We start from the raw sequence: 10,906 nt of genomic DNA, 5'->3' as shown, positions 1-10,906 counted from the left end.
CTATTATAGATTATATATCTATTATATATATATATCTACATGTATGTAGATATTACACCAAATTTTAACTTTTATTGTTAGAACATCAAATGACTATTTTTAGGTTTTAGATTAGAGCACAAAAAGTGCTATAATAATGCATAAATACAAGCATTTGTATTTATTTGTTAAATTAAATTTGTAAAATATGTGATTGTGAGTAGTGCCGTGTGCATAACGCTTAATTGTTGTTTTTTATGAGAAGTTGCATAGATCGCAGTATTGTTAATTGCAGTGTTGACCTGCAGTTTAGGCAGTTCAAAAATAAATTCAATCTATTCTATTTCTTTTTGATATTATTATATAACTGCTATATACATTAAGACTGAAAAGTTTTCGGAAATTCTCATTTAAAATTCGCACGCTGTATATTTTTCGATATTTTAAGTTTATGTAGTTTGGCAGCACTGTCCTTAATTACTATGCCAAAAATGAGCGCGATCTGTCAGACAGTTCGTTTTCGGCAGCTGTTGAAACCAGTTCACCTCAGTAGTGCGTTGCGAAAAAAACAATGGAAAAAAATATTGAACAAAGAGTTTGCATCAAATTTTGTGTTTCGAACGAATTTCGTGTGCAGAATCGTTGCGAATGCTACAAAAGGCTTATGGGGAATCAGTTTTATCGAAAACTCAAGTTTATGAGTGGTACAAAGCCTTTCAGGACGGTCGTAAGACCGTCGAAGACATTTCGCAACGCACTACTGAGGTGAACTGGTTTCAACAGCTGCCGTAAACGAACTGTCTGACAGATCTCGCTCATTTTTGGCATAGTAATTAAGGACAGTGCTGCCAAACTACATAAACTTAAAATATCGAAAAATATACAGCGCGCGAATTTTAAATGAGAATTTCCGAAAACTTTTCAGTCTTAATGTAAGATAAGATTCCTTTGTTTTGTTTATATGACAGATATTTTAAAATTATGTACATAACAACGTTTTTTAACACTACAACTAGTTATAACAGTACTAACGAGAAGTTTGCCTTAGGAACCCCAACTTTGAGTAAGCAGTCCGACAATGATAAGTAAGATCGACAATGAAGTTATCGGAGTAGTTCTGTACTATTAAGAACCCTGCTACCTTCTTCATCTATAACCGTGTACTTCTGGAGCTGAATTATGGAATTATAGTCGTTTAGTCTTCTAGTCTTTTAATTTCTTTAATAACTGTCCAGATATTAAAGTTTCAATAAGTACTGCTACCATTAACGTACCCTAAGATGTAGACTATATATCGGCGCTTGTATTATTTAGGCCTATTAGATTTTGTTAATATTGCGTTATATTGTATTAAATTGTATATATGAATAAATCTATTAAACATTTTACCTGGGCAAATGCAATGAAAGGCATGGCATACGACACATTCCGTGTAGGGTACAAAATCAATTGTTAAGTATTAGTTCGTCTCTGTATTTTTGCCACACAGAGACGAACTGTAGGGAACAAAATCCAGTTGGATTCACTTTATTTAGATTCGTAACAATTGTATCTTGAAGAATGCATTACTACATGTCTTTCCTTCCTGTATAGAGACCTAGTTTTTCATCTTATAAATATAATGGTATGTAGTTTTAAGAAAAATGAATTAATCAATTCATTAGAAACTAAACGGCCCTATAGAAACTTGATATCTTTATGAGATTCCACTTATTTAATATTAACTCCATATTTTTTTCTCTAACAACTAACAAATATCTAAATCTAAATAAAATAGTAATTCTGTGACTTGTACACATTTACTATTCTAATGAAGTTGACAATGTTTGTGGTTGGAAAAAGGTCATCTAAAATATTTTCAACTACAAAATTTCAGAAAAACGTATGTTTGGAAGCAACACAGGAGCATTAGAATATGCAAAATGAGCACAGATTCAAAGCTTTAATACTAATTTATGTAAATAACACAACAAAATGTGTACCGCCATTAATTTTGGACAACATTTACCTCCTTTTAACTGCCTTATGAAGTTTATTTAAACATGATATTTGAACATTTCATTTAAGGACGAAGTGAAATGGAATAAGAAGTTCATTATATAAATGACTTTAAAGTTGTAAATAAGAGATCTTGCTACAGAAATAAATGCAAATTCAGAGAAATTGATTTAAATAAATTTCCCACATTATTTTCTACACTTCTGGATGTTTAAAAGGATAACAAATAACTATGAGCAAATATTTTGTTTGTTTTAGAGAGAAAAAACCAACTAGCAATAATTTAATAATACTAATTAAAATCCATTATTTATGTGTGCCTCTGTATACTTTAAGACTTTGCTTAAAATCATAAGGACAAGCACTTTGCTAATGACACTCGAAGGACTAAAGTTGCTACTTAACTAATTATGTAAATTATGAGCATTTAAGAACTTTTCTTGTGGCATGTAATAAATTCTTGTAAGTGCTTGCTGCAGCTTTGCCTCAAAGGAAAAGTACTAGAAAGTAGCACAAGTGCTCATGCTTTCTCAACATATGTTTTCTGTTTGTCTTAACAGTTTTTAATACTTTATCTGCTTTTTAAGTGTGGCTTATGTGTCGACACACCCATTTTATTGTTTGCTAATCCTTATAAGACATTTTCACATATAAGAAATTGCTCGTATATGAGTCAATAAAACAAAATATCTTAGTGATATAATGTTAAAGTTTAGTACAAAAAGGATAAAAGAAATTACTATGAATTTGATGGATGCTTTTATAGTGCAGCAAGTGCTATAAAAAATTCATTACCTTAACAAATTTTAAGGTATTTTGATTATCTTATATGGTACTTAAACATTTTTTTTTATCATGCAGGATGTTTCTTTTCCACTCACTATAAATGTAGTAAAGAAAATATTTTAGTTTTAGGGATACATGAGCAATGATTTTAAAAATTGAATAAAAAGAAATAAATGGAGCCAAAAGAAAGTGGTTCGCTTTTCAATCGTTTGGCTAAGTTATTTGCACTCCAATATTTAACTGGAATATTCAATATTCCACTCGCATTTAACTATTAACATCCATTGTAATAACATACAATTATAATCTCAAAATTTTAGATATTTACGTAGTGAAATTTGCGATATTTTCTTAAATTTGTAAACCCATCGCCGTAGGTCATCTTAACTGGGATAAAAATTGCATCATCGTTATGTTCATAGTTTCATTGGGAAATTTATCCCTTTTAATTATTCTTGAGTATTTACAAGTTTGATTGGTAGTATTTGTTGAGGAATCAACAAATATATACACTACTATTGCATTGAAATAAATGTAAATTAATATTAATTATTAATTAATAATTTATGTCTTTCCGAGTTCCGGGTTAAAAGGGAGGGAAAACTGCATCAAAAACTGCATCAAAAACTGCATCAAAAACTGCTTTTACACGCTCTCAACCCTCTTGTAAGTTTAACTGGGTCAGTACAAAGCAAATAATCAAGGAGAGAAAGAATCGTTTCCAGTTAGTGTACTGAGAAAATTTCGCAGAACTTAGACAAAGCAAAGCACTGATCAAACCGTACTCCGTACTCCAATCTTAAATTTTCAAATGGCAATTTCAATGGTAATTTAAAGTAGCAAACAGCCTTCATTACGAGTTATTATGGTCTGAAATATCTGCTACATAAACTTTGATAATCTGTTAATTCGTTATACGGATTATACCTCAAAGATGAGAAAACTATTAAGATGAAGATGAGGACAACTTTGTGTATTTTTTGCTTTAACAACGCACAGAAGAAACGTGTTTCATGTGAAGTTTCTGTCACTTGTGCATATTCAGAGCTCTTCTCTAGATCTAGTTCTGGATTTTGTTCACAGAGTTTTAAAGGATGTGTGCTTAAAAGTGAATTTGTATAGTATTCTTCTGACCGCAGTACCGGCTGTTGCGCCAATTCACAACAATAGTTTTAATTATAATAATAATTAGTGGAATAATTAAAAATTAAGTTTTTTCTGGATTTCGTATTTCAACAAATGAGGTATTGATATTCTTCCGCAATCAATACCTCATTTATAATAATTAATAAATTATAAGTGTAAGATATTCTAATCGCTGACAACTGTTCGTTTTCATTGCTCACGTGATATATCTCTGTGGAAAACAAAAACACCCACTGTCATTAATTTAAAATAAATATTAAATTTCCTCATTCCTCTAATTGGTGTTAACAATTCATCATTAACACTCGCGTCCCACCCACACAGTGTGAACACTTTAATGCTATATTAACTTTTGAACTCTTCTTGCATACTCACGGCATGTGGCTTAAACGCCACCGTAGTCGCTAGTCGCATAAACGCTCTAAAGCCTCAGCATTTTTCACATGCCGAAACCTTCTCGGATTTTCAAATTATTTTTTTAATATTTAGAAAAATGTTTTCCTCTCAATATCTGTGAGTGTTTGAAAATGCAACACCAATATTGAAAAGGGTCTAACAGTCACCAGTCACCAGTCAACACACTTCAACAGCTAAGCAACCGAAAGTAAAATTCAATTAAAAACGTTTTGAGTAAGGTACGTTTTGTGCCACATAAGTACGGATGCGTACTTAAGCCGAAATATATATATTCAAAAATAAATAATATATAAATGAAAGTAAAATGTGTATACTTGAGGTATTAACGCGTACGTATAATTACTTAAGTGCGGGTAGGCGAACGTGTGTCAGTAGTGTGATACTTAAAATATATTTGCATTATTTATGTACGAACTGCCCTACGTAACCGTACTCAAGTGCGTAAATATGAGAGTGCTTCAGCACAGCACAAGTATTCCACATTCAAGCACATATTTTTTGTATTTTTAAATGAAAATTTTGGTGGCTACTTTATTTCGCATGTGTGCTCTCAGCCAACATACAGGTTTACGGTGTTCTGGCTATAAGCAAAATCGTACTGTTAGCAACAAACTTTTCAATAAGCCAAGTTAATTTCTTTCAAAGGTTCTGAGGCATGTCAAGATACACAACCTAAGCGTGTCATGCCCTGCACAGTCTATATAGAAATTTAGCTTAGCAACATATATAATGTGTATTTAAACTTTTATTAGTATTTTCTTATTTTTTCCATATGTATTTCTTTTTTATAGCAAAGTGGAATCTGCTGTTGTTGTGTTGTGTTATGTTGTGTTGTGTTGTGTTGAGTTGTGTAGTTACACACTTCTCTGAAATGAAATACTTTAACACAAATGCTTTGTTGCATGTGTGGCTTACTTTTCGGCATTGATAAATGATGTGCGGCCTCTTGAAGTATTGATTTAAAAAATTTCAAGGCAAATGCGGCATATTTTTGTTGCTGGATCGCTTTAATGTATCTGCACTTGACATTGAGTGCGTTAATGTGTGCTCCATTATTTTTGTTTCATTTCAGAGCTTTACAAATTGCTTGTGTTTAATTAAAAATTGCGAATTTGTCTTTGGGAATTTGCCCCAAATGGTCCTATGTTAACCATTCGTAGAGATAGAATTGCTGGCAGAGTAAAGGAAATACTTCAGAGACCACTGAAATGACACTTACTTTAATGTTTAGTAATAATGTAGCAGGCTAACAGATTTAATAGAATTTTAATAGAATTTGTCTTGAATGCTGAGATAATTTAAAGAGAAGTTCAGTGGAGCGCAAATAAAATTGCATTATAGTTTATATAAGAAGTAAGTAAAATTTTTATTAACCATTGCTAGTATTCCCTTAAAATTTTTATACCATTGTAATATAATTTTAAAAGTGTTAAAATTAAACTTTTATTTAGTCGAATGGTATTTCATTAGTGTTCTGTAACTTTTGAGAGTGAGCACTTAAGATAAACGCTTTACGATTTTATATATAAAAACTATAATGAAAACTTAATAACAGTAACTTTGAATCTTAAGGGGATTTATTTATTGGTGAAGTTTAAATACGGTCTTAAAACATTTTTATGAAAGACTGTTTTGAAAATATAATATTGAATACTGAGTTAAGTAATCCATTAATTCAAAAAGTGTTATTGCTGATTGTTCAGATCTATCATTTATTTAGATTAGTTTCTTGCGAGTTTAAGTTAAATCCAAACAAAAACAAGCAGAATCATAAACAAGTTTTAAAATAATGGTTCTATACTTTTCTATACTAGTTTCATATGATTTATAAAACTATTAAAAGAAATTTAATAAAATTTTGATATATAACACCAATTTAAATAGAGTTATTTTTGTGAAATTTATTTTATTTTTATGGAAGCTGTAGAGTAATTTAAAAAATTTCAATTGAAGTTGAAGCAGATTTGAAAATGCTTGGAATACTATTTTGTTGGACAATTCACATTATTTTGTCATTATTACAGCAATATACGATGTATTCAAAGACAGTTTAAAATAGTTTTTGTGCAGCCCAATATTTCTGCCTCATAAGAATGCAAGTTTTTATAGTGCTGCAATATTACTATTATAACTTTTTTTAAGCGTTTGTGTGGGGCCTAAATAATTAAGTTTATTTTAGGATTACAACGAATTAATATTGAGTATATGTGCTTTTTAGCAATACCTGTTAATTAACGAATATAAACAGGCTTTGCTGGTTTCAACATGCTATTGGAATGATTGACAACTCTATAAGCAAAAAGGAGTTCAAAGCGGTAGTAAGACAAGGAAGATGTTAAGGGAAGTCATGCTATTAATTCTGAGGAGATTCTGCTTGGGATTTCAATCCTAAACACACCTATAGGGGTTCTAGACTCCAAGAGGTCGTCAACTGTATGCAGCACTTGGCAACAGCCTTGATGTTTTGTCCTCGAGTCACCCAACATATTGGCCATCAGACAATCGAAAAACACCAGACTTAATCGATTTCGCAGTCATTAATGGTATGAAACGTGAAGACATTGCTGTTAAATACTCAAACTAAGAACTAACTAATACCTTTCGGCTGTTCTTTAATGGCAGCTATAACTATGGTTTCGACGGCTGTTCAAATTGCTTAGGTCCTTTTAATGTATCTGCATGGATTTTGTAATATTTTTCGATCAGAAGTTTATAGTACTTTACATATGTCCATTAGTAGTTAAATGTTCTTATGATCGGAGAAGTTGTTGAGTTGTGTAAAGATGTATATAAATTTTTTTAAATAATTTTGTTTAGGAAATTAAAAATTTTAAAAATTGAATTTCTAATTTGTTAAAATTAGCAAGAAATATAACACAACCTAAATAGTTTTTAAGACTATTATTATTTTCGCAGCTTAATGTTATGCAAAGAAACTACGAAATATTTACAGCATTTTTAGTTATACATGAAATGTTTATATTAAGCTATGATTTTTGTGCCGATCAAAATAGGGCATGACTTTTTTAGTGGACATTTATATATAAAAATAATTGCATCTGTTAAAAAAATATTTGAAAAACACATATATTTAATCTCATCTGAAATTAAGTATATCTGTATGGATTCGGGCAGCTTTTATCAGTTAAATTTATATTTTAAAATAAATTTTCTAGGAAAAAATTTAACAAGTATTAAACGCTTTATATATTTTGACAATAAAAAATAACTTCGCACACCGTAATTATTTGAGCTAATAACGATTTGCGTGATTATCCCGAATTAAACTCATTCATGTCATTTTTTCCAGTGCAGGTTTTTATCATTGCTACTTTTGTTTATTCATGATTTTTATTGAAAAAATTAAATATTTATGCGCTGCGGTGAGTTGCATTAAATGGTGTTGCACTGTTAATGAAAGTGCAACATGCAATGCAATTCTTGCAGTAAAAAAATTTCACAAAAATTACTTGTACGTGTTAAATGATAAGCAAAGTAATAGCAAACATAATTAAAGTGATGGATGAACGCTGGTCTTAAATTAAAAATGTACTGCTAGCAACATTTCCGCGAAGAGTTTCTATAATTTTCACCATGCACCGTGTATAATATGAATTCCATTAATTTAACGAACACATTTAAGAGAATCACTTAATTTTTAATGTTATTTATCAGCTATAATATAGAGTGAGCATAGTATTTAATTGAAAATATTGATTATGCGGAACTACATGGCGTATGAGTTACATTTTTGGGTGTAATAGAAGTTGTTGATCAACCAGTACAGTAATTTTAATAATATAATTTAATGAACTTTGGAGTTTGACACAATACAACACTTTTAAAGTAAATAATTCTTAAAGATATCACGGACACTTGTTAAACATCACTAGCCTATTTAGCGTGATCAGCGCCTTTTTGAAATTATGTTCACCTCTTTTGAACTATTCAATTTTACTGATTCTAATATAATTGCAAATCAAATTTTTAGATAATGAATTACTATATTTAATTTAAAACATTTAAGTACTGTGACATTATATACTTAACTATTTTGCTTTAATGAAAACTATAGTAGAATGATCTACTAGGTCAGCAGATATTTTGAACTGATATATCAAAGAAATAACGTTTTTTCCATTTATAGAACTACAATTTATTTTCTACTTAAATTATTGATATAGTTAAAAATGTATATGTTCACATACCTTTTAGATATGCGTTGAATCCATAAAATCCGTCCTTAGATTTTTGTAATGACCAAAACAATAGATTAGCTTGACTATTGTCATGCAACATAATATTTTTGAACATTCACCTGAAATATACATTAATTGTTGTAATATACTATAAACACATTAATTAATTGTACTTATCTTACATAATGTTGCAGTAAAATAAGTTTATTTAATTAATTTAATTATAATTCAAATTTTCAAGGTAAAAATTTATTATCGTTTCAAATGATAACTTAATTAATAAACTTAAGTTAACCCTAAGTTTTATGGCTTCAAAGAAAGCACTTTAACTATTTTCCTTATTTTACCAAGAGAAACTGCTACATTAAATACTTAAAAATTTAATACATATTTCTTTTGAGATATAAGCGAAACTATATTTCACCAGAAAAAAAATTCAGGAAACAAAAAAGGATAGTTAAAGTGCTTATAAAAACAAAAAGTAAATAAAACTTTGAATCAAAATGGAAAGAAAAGTCTAACTAAAAAGCGCAATAAACCTAGAAAGAAGCTGAAAATTTTTAAAGTAACAGCAGCACTTAACAGCTTTTCCAGAAAAATAAAGAAAGGAAAAAAGATTTGTTCTAAATTTTTAACTCATTTTTTCCAACAGTGGCCACGTGAAAAGGGAATAAAAACACCCAGTCGAAACCAACCCAAATAGCACATACAACGAAAGACATGAAATTGAAATAATATACCTTATATACATGAAACTATAAAGCGAAATAAATGTTTATACGAAATTATAGATTAATTAAAAATTTTATATTTTGTCAACCCTATGAATATTATCTTGAAAGTATACAATATATAGTATTATATGATATATGGAATTAAATATTTTTATAAAAAAAAAGACTTACAGATGTTGTGAATAATTACGTGAAATAAATAATGGAATTGAATCTTCAGATATCCATTTTACTCAAGTATATAGCATAGTACATAGTATAGCATAGTGTCAAAGTTTCTGCTGTGAAAGTGTGTACCACCAGCCCGGTGCATCCCGGGATGGGCACAGCCATGACTTGCAATTCTAGTTTTTATCTCTTTAGTGTTGGACTTCACGAAAATTTGTGAGAGCCAGTGTTATAAATATCGCCAACTACATAATAATACCTCAAGGTAGACTAACCTAAAAACTAATTCCAAACTAAAATCAAGCAAAGCTGGTAGTGAATATAATAAATGGTGACTTCAGTCACTTCAGTATACTGAGTAGTTTTTGTATTTTTTGTATAGTAGCTGCTTGCCCCAAAGTATCTATTTAAACTTCTATGCCATTATTTTAGTTATTGCTTACTCAAACTCTCTATAGAGTGAATAAATTTGTATCTCATATACAAAATATGCAAGCATATATATAAATTACATTTATGTATGTTTGAATATAGGTTGCAGGTAATCACGGTAACCAATAACATCCACTACAAAATTCCTCTGAAATTACGACTACTTATAAACTATTAACATATCTTACATTTATCTGAAACAATCACAAGTTTGGCCTCAACATGTCTAATTTTCTAAACCTGAGATAGGTAGGTTACACTTATTTTAGTGCTATTAGATACCCTAAATAAATTTGCATATGCACAAAACAAGTGAATACATCCTTTTCTATTAAAAGTAGCGTTACATAAATAAAAAAATTAAATCTGTGTTGAAGGCAAGGAAAACGGTAAAGAAAATGTTAAGCTCTGAAAAATGCCAAATGCCAAATGCCAAGTGAGAGTTGGAAAGCATAATAAAAGGAGCAAAACAGTATGCAAAAGATGTTTGTGCATCTAATGTTTGTCATTAAAAACATTTACAGATTCAAGCATTGCGGCAATGATATGAAGTTAACAAATGTTGAGGTATTTATACTCTTCAAGATAACATACATTTGGAGAAACAAGAAGGATATTTGGTAATAGCATAGCAAAATCTGAAGCACAATCAGAATTTTGTCTTTTTTTTCTTCTTCATATTAAAAGCAGGCTTTACTGAAGCTGTTATACGGATAAATACATTTTTTGTCACAACAGCACTTGGCTAACTGTCGACTTGGCAATTACCAGAGATTAGCTAGCAAAGCATTTGTCGGCTTGTAGTTGCGGTTGTCTAGCATACTTAACAGTTCATTAAATCACTTTTGTAAGCTGCTAGCAAAAATATTATTTTTAACAGATTTTATCTAATGATGATGATTTTTTTCCACACCATACTTCTTCCATATCTACATATCCATTCCTTCCAACTACTCGTTATGGATGTGCTGCTATTTTTGTGCACACTTATATTGGTGTCACATCATACGACATCATTTATTACTTTGGCAAGTTGCCCAGTAGTTT

This window comes from Teleopsis dalmanni, chromosome 2 (assembly GCF_002237135.1).
Source record: "Teleopsis dalmanni isolate 2A chromosome 2, ASM223713v2, whole genome shotgun sequence".
Classification (NCBI taxonomy): domain Eukaryota; kingdom Metazoa; phylum Arthropoda; class Insecta; order Diptera; family Diopsidae; genus Teleopsis; species Teleopsis dalmanni.
This window is presented reverse-complemented; position numbering follows the sequence as displayed.